The 13,852-nt window shown below is 38.4% G+C and overlaps 1 protein-coding gene and 2 pseudogenes across 11 annotated transcripts in view; 1 reads left to right on the top strand and 2 right to left on the bottom strand.

The window, feature by feature from the left end:
- EFCAB5 (EF-hand calcium binding domain 5) overlaps nucleotides 1-13,852 on the top strand; it is a 166,696-nt gene that overhangs the window by 8,874 nt on the left and 143,970 nt on the right. The window lies entirely within an intron of this gene.
- LOC122206782 lies at nucleotides 752-1,371 on the bottom strand (annotated as a pseudogene).
- LOC122206783 lies at nucleotides 3,547-4,125 on the bottom strand (annotated as a pseudogene).

Raw genomic sequence — 13,852 nt, 5'->3', positions numbered from 1 at the left:
TCTGACGCTTAACCAACTGAGCCACCTGAGGGCCCCAGTATTAACTCTTCTTTAAATGTTTGGTAGAATTCAGCTGTGGAGCCATCAGGTCCTGGACTTGTGTTTGTTGGGAGTTTTTTGATGACCTATTCAATTTCATTACTAGAAATCGGTCTGTTCAAATTTTCTATTTCTTCCTGATTCCATTTGGAAGATTGTATGTTTCTAGGAATTTATCCATTTCTTCTAGGTTGTCCAATTTGTTGGCATATTATTTTTCATAATTTTATTTTATAATCCTTTGTATTTCTGTAGTGTTGGTTGTTATTTCTCCTCTTTCATTTCTGATCTTATTTATTTGAATCCTCTCTTTTTTTCTTTCTTAATGGATTTGTGTAAGTTTATCCAATTCTATTTATCTCTTCAAAGAACCAGCCATTGGTTTCACTGATCTTTTCTATTGATTTTTTTCGTTTCTCTTTCATTTATTTTCACTCTAGTCTTTATAATTTTCTTTCTTCTACTAGCTTCAGGCTTTGCTTGTTCTTTTCCTAGTTCCTTTAGTTGTAAGTTTATATCATTGTTTTGAGCTTTTTCTTGTGTCTCAAGGTAGACTATAAACTTTCTTCTTAGAACTGCTTTTGCTGTGTCCCAAAGATTTTGGACCATTGTGTTTCCATTTTCATTTGCCTCCATGTACTTTAGTTGTTGTTGTTGTTTAGTTTTTATTTCATAATCATAAGCTTAACTCTGCAATCCAGCTAGACTTGGAGGGGAGTGAGGAAAATATGGAACCCATAGAACTACAGTGAGAGCACAGATTATAGGATATTTCAAGCAGATAGGGGTGAAGGGATGTATTCTTGAGCTATAAAAGAAATGGTTTGGTAGTTAAAATAAAACACAAGTCAAATTTATTAGATTTGTCCAGTCAGCATTGGTGATCTTCTTGCTGATCTTGCCATTCCTATACCCAAGGTGCTCCATGGCTTCCACAGTATTCATGCCCTCTTTCACCTTGCCAAAGACCACATGCTGGCCATCGAACCACTGAGATGAAAAACTGGGAACCATTTGTGTTGCATCCAGCATTTGCCATGGATAAGATGCCAGGACCTATGTGTGTCAGAATGAAATTCTCATCAAATTTCTCCCCATAGATGGGCTTGGATCCAGTGCCATTATGGCATGTAAAGTCACCACCCTGGCACATAAATCTTGGAATAATCCTGTCAAAGCAGGAAACTTTATAACCAAATCCTCTGTCCCCAGTGCTCAGAGCATGAAAGTTTTCTGCTGTTTTTGGAATTTGTCTGCAAACAACTCAAAGGAAACACGGCCCAAGGGCTCATCATCCACAGCAATGTCAAAGGACACAGTGGGGTTGACCATGACTGGGTGGCATGGGCGACTCTGGGATGGTGGCACCTGCAAGTCTGTCTCCATGTATTTTTTGATTTCCTCTTTGATTTCTTTGTTAACCATTGGTTGTTTAGTAGCATGTAGTTTAGCTTCAATGTGTTTGTGTTTTTTCCAGTTTTCTTTCCTTGTTTCTAGTTTCATATTGTTGTGGTCAGAAAAGATACTTGATAGGATTTCAATCTTTTTATTGAGACTTGTTTTGTGGACTAATATGTGATGCTGGAGACTGTTCCGTGTGCATATGAGAAGAATGTCTGTTTTACTGTTTGGGGATGAGATGCTCTGTACATATCTGTTAATCCATCTGATCTAATGGGTTATTCAAAGCCACTCCTTCCTTATTGATTTTCTGTCTAGATGATATATTCATTGGTGTAAGTTGGGTATTTAGGTCCCCTACTATTATTGTGTTACTGTCAATTTCTCCCTTTATATCTATTAATATTTGCTTGTATTTAGGTGCTTCCATGTTGGGTGCATAGATATTTACAGTGTCAATCCTGTTTTTACATTGATTCCTTTTTATCATTATGTAATGCCCTTCTTTTTCTCTCGTTACAGTCTTTGTTTTTAAGTCTGTTTTGTCTGATGTAAATATTGCTACCTTTTTTCCACCTTCATTGCATGGAATATCATTATTTTATCCCTTCACTTTCAATTTGTATGTGTCTTTTGGTCTGAAGTATCATAGACAATGTATAGGTGCATTTTGGTTTTTTATCCATTAAGTGACCTGATGTCTTTTGATTGGAGCATTTACATTTAAAGTGATTATTGATAGGTATGTACTTATTGCCATTTGTTGTTTTCTGGTTGTTTTTTAATTCTTTGTTCCTTTCTTATCCTCTTGTCCTCCTTACTTTTCCTTTTGGTTTCATGACTTACTTTCGTGTTATGCTCAGGTTTATTTTTTTATTTTGTGTATAATAAGTTTTTAATTTGTGGTTACATATGGGGTTCATATATAACATGTGTATTAGCGGTCTATATTAAGTTGGTCACTTGAATTCACATGTATGCTGAAGAATACATTCTAAAGGCACTAAATTTTTACTCCCCCTGCATGTTTTATGTATGTGATATCATATCTTACATCTTTATTTTGTGTATCCCTTGACTACTTTTTTGTAGATATAATTGATTTTATTATTTTTGTGTTTTAGCCTCCTTACTGACTTTATAAGTGATTAATCTGTTACCTTTATTATATATTTGCTTTTACTAGTGAAGTTTTTTCTTAATTTTCTTCCATTTATGTTCTTTTCTTTTTATTTAAATAATTACCTTTATTTTATTTTTTCATAAATATTTATTGAACAAATGCAGAATAAATTAAGTGGGGTGTGGGGAGATAACCTGAAGATACAATGAACATCTCCAGATATTCAGAGGGCATCACACAAAAACTGAAAGACTTGTTCACTCTTTTTCCAAAAGGCAGAACTTGAACCAAAGGATAAATATAAGCAACCAGTAGGCTGCAGGACAGTTGGGCAAAGTGTATCACTTATCTTAATAACTTTGCCAATATAATGCTTTCCACCCTACATTTCCCTGCTCCTACAAGGAATATTACATCTAATATGTCTCCTGAGGGTCTTAAATAGTCACATTTTCATGACAAACCCTCCACTGCCAGTACACTGGATGTACTAACACTATCAGGAAACGATGTGAAGTTAACACACTGCTTTACTGAGGAAATGGTCTTTTGTTCCTCATCTACATTTCAGCATTCTGTGTGTGATATTCAGGAGGTGAGGAGAAAGGAGAGCACATTCTCTGAAGAGGGTGGATAGGAATCCTCAGCAGCTCAGATACTGCCTCTGGGGACAGTCTTTCTCAAATCCCACATGAATCACTGTAACTCTTAACCATCGGTGCAGACTGGGGGGTGTGCTGTGCTGCGGCAGGAACAAACAATTGACAACCACTGTCCCACATGAAGCAGGAAATCTGTGTTTTATAGTCACTAGGAAATATAAACTGCATAATACTGACGGGCTCCATCCAAATTGTCAAATATTACAAAACAAAAATTGTTTCAACAACTATTCAGCATAATGTTTAAGGACAAAATACATATAATATACTTTATATATGTATTTTATCACATACTCAGTAGGGAATGCTGAGGTGCTAATCCATCCAATAAATTGAAAATAAAAATTTTACATTTCTATATTTGTCAGTATACAGGATTCTGAAGGTGGATCTTGAATTCAGAATGATATATCAGCTTTTGATGAAAGCCACATAATTGGTCAGTCTGGCTAACTGCTGCTTGTTGGGGATTGGTGGAATTGGGGCAGGTTCTGATGAGGGAATGATCCAGTTGAAGGAAACATCCAGGGCCCCTGCAACTGGTTTTTTGGGCAAAACATTCTTGTGGTGAAGTGGGCTTGCCATCCTTGTTCTAATGTACCTTTCACAGGCTCTTCCACAGCAGCCTGACAACGGCTGCAAAGTCATTGGCTCTTTATGGAGGTGTAGGCTTGAGAGACTAGGGTGAAGGCTCTTCTCTTTGTGGCATCTCTAAGTGCTTCTATGATTGGCCAGACCATCTCAGACCACTGGTGTGCGTTGAAGGTCATGTAGATTCCAGGAAAATCTCTCTCCAGATTCTTTGTCCTACTGACCAAATTCCCCCAAGTTCAGAATTTACAGATTCTATAGTATCCTTTTCCAAAGATATCTTCCATTATTCATGTCATTATAGAGCCTAACAGCTGACCATACACTGGGGGTGTAGCAATTCCTCCAGGAGCCTTGAGTTCCTGGTTCCCACACTGATCCAGCAACTTACTGAAATTAAGGCACTTTCTGTCATAAAACCATCACTGGCATCTTCCCAGCCAGTCCCACCTCAGCACCTTCCCAAAAGTAGACCCCAGACAGCCCCTTGGCCATCGCACCCACAGTGAAGTACTAAAAAATTCCCTGTAAACAAAAACCAAAAACAAATAGAAGGAGGAATTCCATTTAACATTTCAGGTCATCATTCAGAATTTAAGAAGAGATAAAGATTTTCCCAGATAAAAGTTAAAGGAGTTGCTCACCACTAAACTAGTCTCACAAGAAATGTAGAGTCTTATGATTAAAATGACTGCACATAATTCCTGAACAAGACAATTCAACAATGATCACTTGGTAGTCATTATTGATGAGAATATAATTCATGCAACTAAGTGATAAATTTAAAATAATTTTCACAACAATTAAAAAGTTACAAGTATAAATTATATTTGACTAATCACTCTTACTTTTTTCCTACTGGCAAATGTAACGTGGCAATATCTTATGATAACATGACTGGTTTTATAATCCACTTTTTCATATCAATTATATATTACAAAATAATGGTCAAACTCTAATTTGCAGAGTATGACTATGTTATTAAAATGAAAATCCAGCAGCTAATTTGTATGTAACTAAAAGGGCATATCAGCCATGAAGAAAAGGAAGAATTCAATATATAGGAAGAGAGATATTGGGGGTTGAGTCCATAAGGAGTATCTGGCAGGCCTCCCTGTGTTTCCTGGCCACACCTTAGGCTGTGAGTCCTGCCCCTTGGGTACCTGGAACATGCACTCTTCCAGCAGCTCTAAGGCTCAGTGTTTATGACAAGCAGCAATACTCACTGCAACTGGCTTTGGAAGGTGATGCCCTGGTAGTAGAATACTCCTTGGCTTTGCTCTTTTATTAAAGGATACTTGCTTTAATAAAGCAAATTCTTAATTATGCTTGCCTCCTATGGGACCATGGGGGACACTAGAGTGGATCATCAGTCTCTGATTATTTTGGGCTACTCTCTGAGAATCCTTCGAACAAATTGCTTTTGGCCAGGGGTGAATTATGTAGAGGCACCAATGACTCCAGTCCTTTCAGGCCCTCATAGGGCTGGATAGGTAACTATCTTGCGGTACACCTGTAACTCATTTATTATGTACTAAATGAAGTGTGTCACTTAAAAGACTATGGTTTATATAGCTAAGCTGGTTAAAACGGGGAAAAAGAAATCATACTTTCTGTTTTTAATAATTCAATTCCTTACATTTGAAGTGATTATATTACAAAGTAACATGACTATAAATTAATTAGTACAGGTGGAATATATAATAGCTAGAGTATGAACGAGTCATGTATTGCCTTCACCTGGTTGTAATTTTTCTTAAACTTTAATAATTTGTTACTAACTTCAATAGTGTCCATATAGGAAATGGAAATCATACCAGTTATTTGAATAGATAATTTTTTAATTTTATTTTTTTAATTTACATCTAAATTAGTTAGCATATAGTGCAACAATGATTTCAGGAGTAGATTCCTTAATGCTTCTTACCCATTTAGCCTATCCCCCCTCCTACTACCCCTCCAATAACCCTCTGTTTGTTCCTCATATTTAAGAGTCTCTTATGTTTTGTCCCCCTCCCTGTTTTTATATTATTTTGCTTCCCTTCCCTTATGTTCATCTGTTCTGTGTCTTAAAGTCCTCATATGAGTGAAGTCGTATGATTGTCTTTCTCTGACTAATTTCACTTATCATAATACCCTCTAGTTCCATCCACATAGTTGCAAATGGCAAGATTTCATTCTTTTTGATTGCTGAGTAATACTCTATTGTATATATATATACCACATCTTCTTTATCCATTCATCCACTGATGGACATTTCGGCTGTTTCCATACTTTGGCTATTGTGCTGCTATAAACATGGGGGTGCATGTGTCCCTTCGAACAGCACACCTGTATCCCTTGGATAAATGCCTAGTAGTGCAATTGCTGGGTCATAGGGTAGTTCTGTTTTTAGTTTTTTGAGGCACCTCCATACTCTTTTCCAGAGTGCCTGCACCAGCTTGCATTGCCACCAACAATGCAAAAGAGATCCTCTTTCTCCGCATCCTCGCCAACATCTGTTGTTGCCTGAGTTGTTAATGTTAGCCATTCTGACAGTTGTTAATGTTAGCCATTCTGAAGGGGGTATCTCATTGTGGTTTTGATTTGGATTTCCCTGATGATGAGTGATGTTGAGCATGTTTTCATGTGTTGGTTGGCCATCTGGATGTCTTCTTTGGAGAAGTGTCTATTCATGTCTTTTGCCCATTTCTTCACTGGATTATTTGTTTTTTGGGTGTTGAGTTTGATAAGTTCTTTATAGATTCTGGATACTAACCCTTTATCTGATATGTCATTTGCAAATATCTTCTCCCATTCTGTTGGTTGCCTTTTAGTTCTGCTGATTGTTTCTTCTCTGTGCAGAAGCTTTTTGTTTTGATGAGGTCCCAGTAGTTATTTTTGCTTTTGTTTCCCTCGCCTCTGGAGGCGTGTTGAGTAAGAAGCTGCTGCGGCCAAGATCAAAGAGGTTTTTGCCTGCATTCTCCTTGAAGATTTTGATGGCTTCCTGTCTTACATTTAGGTCTTTCATCCATTTTGAGTTTATTTTTGTGTATGGTGTAAGAAAGTGATCTGAGTTCATTCTTCTGCATGACACTGTCCAGTTTTCCCCGCACCACTTGCTGAAGAGACTGTCTTTATTCCATTGGATGTTCTTTCCTACTTTGTCAGAGATTAGTTGGCCATAGGTTTGTGGGTCCATTTCTGTGTTCTCTATTCTGTTCCATTGATCTGAGTGTCTGTTTTTGTGCCATGAATACATAATTTAACAAGAATTGTTACCCAGATATAAAGTGAAGGAAGTGACTACAAAGCTAAAAAGAGAAATCCAAGGTATTATAGAGGGAGCAAATGTTACCACATCTAGAGCTGGGGGAAAAAAAATGAAGCAAAGGAAGAAACTTACAGAGGAGTGATCCCTCAGTTGAAACTCAGATGTATGAGAAGATGCTGCTCAGTTGGTGTCGGTGTCCCTGAGCTTAAAGGAGGGACTCTGTGGGACCCAGACCTCTAAGGCAGGAACAATGGCTGGCTGGTGTTGATGCCTTTGAGTCGATGAAATGACAAAACTGTAGAAAAACTACAAACTGGATTCAGTTGTTGCTGCAGAAAGGGCCTGCTGCTACCAGGATGAAGAACCATTGCTGGCATAAAGCACACAGAAACCAAAAGGCTATAGGAGGCAGTCTTGAGGTAGACAGGAAGGAACAATTCTCTTGCCCTCCCACAGTCTCGGGTTCTCCCTCTGGTGCCACCAGTTAACAGAGCTTAACAGGACCACCTGGCAAGGCAAAGAAATGTGGTTTTCAGAGTCCCAGCTCCAGCATCAAAGAATAATACAAAAGGGTGAGTTGAGAGCTGAGATAACGATGTAGTAACTGGCATTTGACTGATGTGAAAACTGGTACCAGAAATGGGGTTTACATACATATATACATACATACATACATACATCCTCTGGTTTGCATATATCTCATAAAGATAGTTAAAGACCTTGCTTCTTCCTGCGCCTCATATCCAATGAGTATAATGTCATCAATGTAGTGGACCAAGTCAATGCTGATTGGAAGGTCAAGATGCTCAAAATCTCTGTGGACTACATCATGGTAGAGAGCAGGAGAATTGTCATAGCCCTGGGGCAAGACAGTGAAGTTACATTGTTGGCTTTGCCTAGTAAAAGCCAATAGCTTCTGGTGTTCTCTACCAATTTGTATGGAGAAATAAGCATTTGCTAGGTCAATAGCTGCATACCAGGTAGCAGGGGGTACATTGATTTGCTCCAGTAAAGATACTACATGCAGAAAGCAGCTGCAGTTGCAGGCAGACATCACCTGATTAAATTTATAATAATCTACATTCTCCAAAATCCATCCACCTTCTTCACAGACCAAACGGGCAAGTTAAGTTGGCATGAGATAGGTTTCATCACTCCCTGCTGCTTTCAAATCTTTATTGGTGTTACTAATCTCTGTAAATCCCCATTCTGTCATCCCAGGAAAACAATATTTTTTGTTTACTCTCCTGGTATATGTATATGTGGGGGAGGGGAATTTCCAAGGGCTACAACTTGACCCTTCATACTATAAGCCTCCTTATTTCACGATCAGAAATTCTGATCTGGAATTCTAAACTGAAAATTCTGCCAGTTACCATGTATCTATTCTAATTATACACACAGGAACTTATGAAATCACTATAGAGTGGTTCTGTGGATTTACTTAATCCACTGATTCAAACTTGAGTTAAGACTCAATTTCTCGGGGGGATTGTGGGGTGGGGAATGGGTTAAATAGGTGATAGGGATTAAGGAATGCACTTGTCGTGATGAGTACTGGGTGATGTATGGAATTGTTGATTCATTTTATTGTACACCTGAAACTAAAATCACACTGTGAACTAACTGGAATTAAAAACTTTTAAAAAATAAAAGGAAGGTGCAAGGACTAAGCTCTGGGAGCACTCCAATGTTAGAACTCTAAGAAAAGAAGAGTAACCAACAGGAGAGACATAAAAAACGACTAGGGAAGTGAAAGAAAAACTCAAGTATTGTTATCTTGGAAGCCAAGTGAAGAAAGTACAGGTTTTCCCCACTGTCTGAAAGTATGACATTCCTGTGAAACCTTCTGCAAGCCAGAATGACATAAAGCAAAGAAGCAATTACCATTTATTTATATGGCAAAAATTTTTGAACATTCCTAGACCCCAAAAAATCAACTCTTTTAGGCTTTTCTGTTTCCTCAGGACACATCTTGTTAATGGATGCACAATATATGTCGAGATAAAGCACAGATGCTTCAGACACAGTTCAAAGCTACGGTTGCTGAATGCTGAGCTGAGTGTGGCTCCTGGGAAGGAGCTTAGGATGCATGCTGCCTCTATAATGACTTGCCTCAAAACAAACGCTGAATGCTATTTTTACTTTCTGCCTTTTTTTGTAAAGGCAAAAATCCCTTTGGATTTCTTTCCCTTAGGGAAACCAGGTGGTGGTCAATGCATCATCAAGATTAATACTCAGCTACGACCTCAAGACCTAACTCACCAATTGACCCCAATTCAACTGTGTTCAAACTCTTCATCACCACTGGGAGAAATGGTGCTAATCTTAAAGGACCCCAAGTCAGGTCATGGGCATTGCAGCAATACTTCTTCCTGAGACCCTCATGTTGGGCCATGTGCAGTTCAGTATTACTTTGCTAGACATCCCAGCAAGCAAAGTCTTCCATGTCCATGCAGATGTCAGAATGGAGAAAGATCAGTGTGAAGATTCAGGTGTCCTCCAGAAGTTTCTGAGTTCTCACCAGACCATCCTCTTTACCCTCTTTGTGGTGCTATCGTAACATTTTTTTTTTTTTTTTTTTGTCTTCTAGCATACAATGCCTTCTTAAACAAGATACAGGCAATTACAGTTGTTTATGTAGCAACTCTAGGAATACCACAGCCATGTTCTTAGACCTCCACATATTCCTCCCCACTCTTTCATGACTCTACAACCCCCACCAGCCCAGAGTCAGCTACAACATTGGCTGTGGAGTATGAGGCACTAACCTCCACTTGGACAAGTCCCCTTAACTGTAGAGGACTGGAGATTTCTAGCAACCAGGAACTAGCAGCAACCTCTATACTCATAAGCCCCTAAACAAGGGTTCTGAGAACTGTAATTAAATGATCCTAAGCTGTTCCATAAAGAGAGAGAGACTCAGTTTCTCACCTGTGCACCACAAAGCCCACACTTAAACTGGTGGGCTGCAGTGGCATTTAGAGTCCCCAGGAATTAACATCAATTTAGTGCCAATGTTTAGAAATCCCTGAAAAACCTGAATATTTCTTTTTCCCTGGCACACAGTCATTTTAGGAGATGGCCACAGCTCCTTGTAAAGAAGACTTGGAGGAAGATTTTCAGTATATACTAATGGCAGTGCTACAGTAGCCTCCTTTAAGGGGATGCAACCTTGCCTTCAGTTATGGGGCTTGGGCCTGGTAACTGGTAAGAGGTCAGAACTTTCTACTGTGGTGACTAAAGTCATATTTTTGGCCACCATATATGGATTTTTTATACTAAATGTTGGTGACCAACATTTCAGTAGGCTGGTCATCTATTTTATTCCTACAACCATCATAATCATTTAGCCACAAAGATCGGTGAGTGTCAAAAAAGCATCTGATTACCACTATATTTCTACTTCTCTCTTTTAAAAAATGTTTACTTAGTTTTGAGAGAGAGAGAGAGAGAGAGAGAGAGAGAGAGAGACAACATGAGCAGGGGAGGGGCAGGGAGAGGGAGACACAGAATCTGAAGCAGGCTCCAGGCTCTGAGCTGTTAACACAGAGCCCGATGCGGAACTCGAACTCATGTACTGTCAGATCATGACCTGAGCTGAAATCGGATGCCCAACTGACTGAGCCACACAGGTGCCCCTATATTTCTACTTCTCTTTATAGTAAATGTGCCTGCTTTGTCTTTGGTGATTAAACACTAATGTTTAACTTCTGCTACTCGGAAATGGATCATCCCACATGCCTAACCTACAGAAGAAAGCCACTATAGAGCTTTTCAAGGATGTAAATACTCCCACTCACTAATATAATTTTCAGTGTGTTGGTAAGGGGATGTTCCCAGAATCCTCTCAGAGGATATACTTGGAGGGAGTGGATGTGCAAGCCAAAATGTGATAAATATACTCCAACATTCCTGTCTTCCTAAGTCTTTGGATTTCTTCCTACACGATGCCAGGGATGTTCCAGTATCTCAACTTAAAACACAGGCCACTGTGGAGTCCAAGTTTCAGTGAGTTTACCAAATAAATGGTTAGCATCACTTACAGCTGTAGATGCTAGAACATTAAATCCTTAATGTCTGATAAGTGTACCCATATTAATAAATTCTAACCAACTCAACATTATATTCTGTGCTCCTTGTTTTAACTCCCTTATAGTATACTCTCACATATTCCCTGGATTTTTGTCACTATATATGCAAATCCTGAGAGTCTTTTGCTGTAAAAGCTATTTCCTCCTGGTCAGACTTTGTATTTGCCCTGCTGGGGCATTTGAACATCTGACTGTAGTTATGAGTCTACTAGAAGTAAGAGGTGGTTGTGGTGAATATTCAGGAAAATGGGAGTCCCTACCAAGGCAGTTGCCTCAGATGAGATTTTTACAAGGTTTTCAATTTAGTGAAGGCTAGTCTCCACAAATACAGGAGGACAAACTGCCTCCATTTGCAAGAGAGGCTAGAGTGACTCAGGGGTTTGAGATTATTAGTCTCCTAGTTCCACTAAATCTTGGAAATTTGTAATGAGGTCCTTCTTCCCAATCAGTGCCCCAATTTTCACATGAGTAACTTGGCTGGGATGTGAATTCAGTTAACACTGAAACCCATAATTCTTGATGAATTGACCCCTTTATCATTCTATAATGACTTTCTTTGTTTCTTGTTGCAGCTTCTGGCTTAAAGTCTATTTTGTCTGATGTAAATATAGCTACCTCTCCTCTATTTTGGTTTCACTTGCATGTGATATCTTTTTCTATCCCTTCACTTTGAGCCTATGTGTGTCCTTAAAGCTGATGTGAGTCTCTTGTTTAGGCAGCACATAGTTGGGTCTTGTTTTTCATCCATCCAGCCACTCTGCATTTTGATGGAAATTTTAATCCATATGAATTTAGAGTAATTATCGATAGGGAAGAACTTAATCATGTCATCTTGTTAATTGTTTTCTGGCTGTTTCATAGTTCTTTGTTGCCTTCTTCCTCTCTTACCACCTTCCTTTGTGAGCTGATGATTTTCCATAGTGGTATGCTTTGATTGCGTTCTTTTTATCTTTTGTGCATCTACTGTGGATTTTTGCTTTGTGGTTACCATAGGGCTTACGTAAAACATCTTATAGATACAACAGTGTATTTTAAGCAGATAACAATTTAATTTCAGTTACAGACAAAGAGTCTACCCTTTTACCCTCCCATTTAAAAAAAATTTATTTATTTGGGCAGGGGGGCAGAGAGAGACAGAGAGAGAGAATCCCAAGCAGGCTCCACACTGTCAGCACAGAGCCCGATGTGGGGCTTGATTTCATGAACCATGAGATCATGACCTGAGCCAAAATCAAGAGTCTGACATTTAACTGACTGAGCCACCCAGGCACCCCTCCCATTTTGTTTTTGAGGCCACAATTTACATCTTTTTATATTATATATCCATTAGCAAATATTGTAGCCATAGTTATTTATAATACTTGTGTCCTTTAACCTTTATACTAGAATTAACTGATTAACACACTACCAGATTACAGTATTGGAATATTCTGAATTTGACTATATAATTAAATTTATCAATATGTTTTATATTTTCATGTTTCCATGTTACTAATTAGTGTCTCTTCATGCCTGCTTGAAGAACTCCTTTCATCATTTCTTATAAGGCAGTTCTAGTGGTGGTGAACTAACCTCAGCTTTTGTTTGACTGAGAAAGACTTTGTCTCTCCTTCATTTCTAAAAACTTTACCAGATAGAGTATTCTTGGTTACTTAAAGTATATCACCCCACTCTCTCCTGGCCTTTAAGGCTTCTGCTAAGAAATCCACTGATAGTCTTATGGAGTTCCTTTATAAGTAGCACACTTCTTTTTATTGCTGCTTTCAAGATTTATCTTTGTCTTTGATTTTTGAAAGTTTTATTATAATGTGTCCTGGGGAAGATCTCTTTGGGTTGAATTTGTTTGCAACTTCATGAACTTGAATGTGCAAATATGCCCCCAGATTTGGGAAGTTCTCAGGCATATTTTTTTAAAATAAGCTTTCTTCCCCTTTCTCTCTATCCTTAGATTCTCATAATACATACGTTGTTTCTCTTAATGGCGTCCCATCAATCCCATAGGATTTCTTCATTCCCCTTCATTTTTTTCCCCTTTGCTTTTCTCTGAGTGGATCATTTCAAATGATCTGTGTTCCTAATGAGTATTTACACAAAGAAAATGAAAACACTAATTCAAGGAGAAGTATGCACCCCTATGTTTATTGCAGCATTATATACAAAAGCCAAGGTGTGAAAGCAACCCAAGCACCCATTGACAGATGAATGGACAAAGATGTCATACACACACACACACACACACACACACACACACGAATATCATTCAGCCATAAAAAAGAATGAGGTCTTGCCATATGTGACAACATGGATGGACCTGGAGGATATTACACTAAATGAAGGAAGTCAGAGAAAGACAGATACCATATGATTTTACTTATACGTGGAATCTAAAAAACAAACAAACAAACAAACAAAAAACCCCAAATAAACAAGAAGCAGAAACAACTAATAAATATAGAGAACAAAGAGATGGTTTTCAGGGGGAGGATATTGAGGGATGGGCAAAATAGGTGAAGGGAGTGGGAAATACAGGCTTCCGGTTATGGAATGAATAAGTCACAGGAATTAAAGGTACAACATAGAGAATATAGTCAGTGGTATTGTGATAGCATTTTATGGTAACAGATGATAGCTATACCTGTGGTGAGCATAGCATAATGTACAGACTTGTCAAATTACTATGTTGTACACT

Source organism: Panthera leo, chromosome E1 (genome assembly GCF_018350215.1).
Source record: "Panthera leo isolate Ple1 chromosome E1, P.leo_Ple1_pat1.1, whole genome shotgun sequence".
Classification (NCBI taxonomy): domain Eukaryota; kingdom Metazoa; phylum Chordata; class Mammalia; order Carnivora; family Felidae; genus Panthera; species Panthera leo.
The sequence above is the reverse complement of the archived record's forward strand: the minus strand, read 5'-3'. Positions and strand labels throughout refer to the sequence as shown.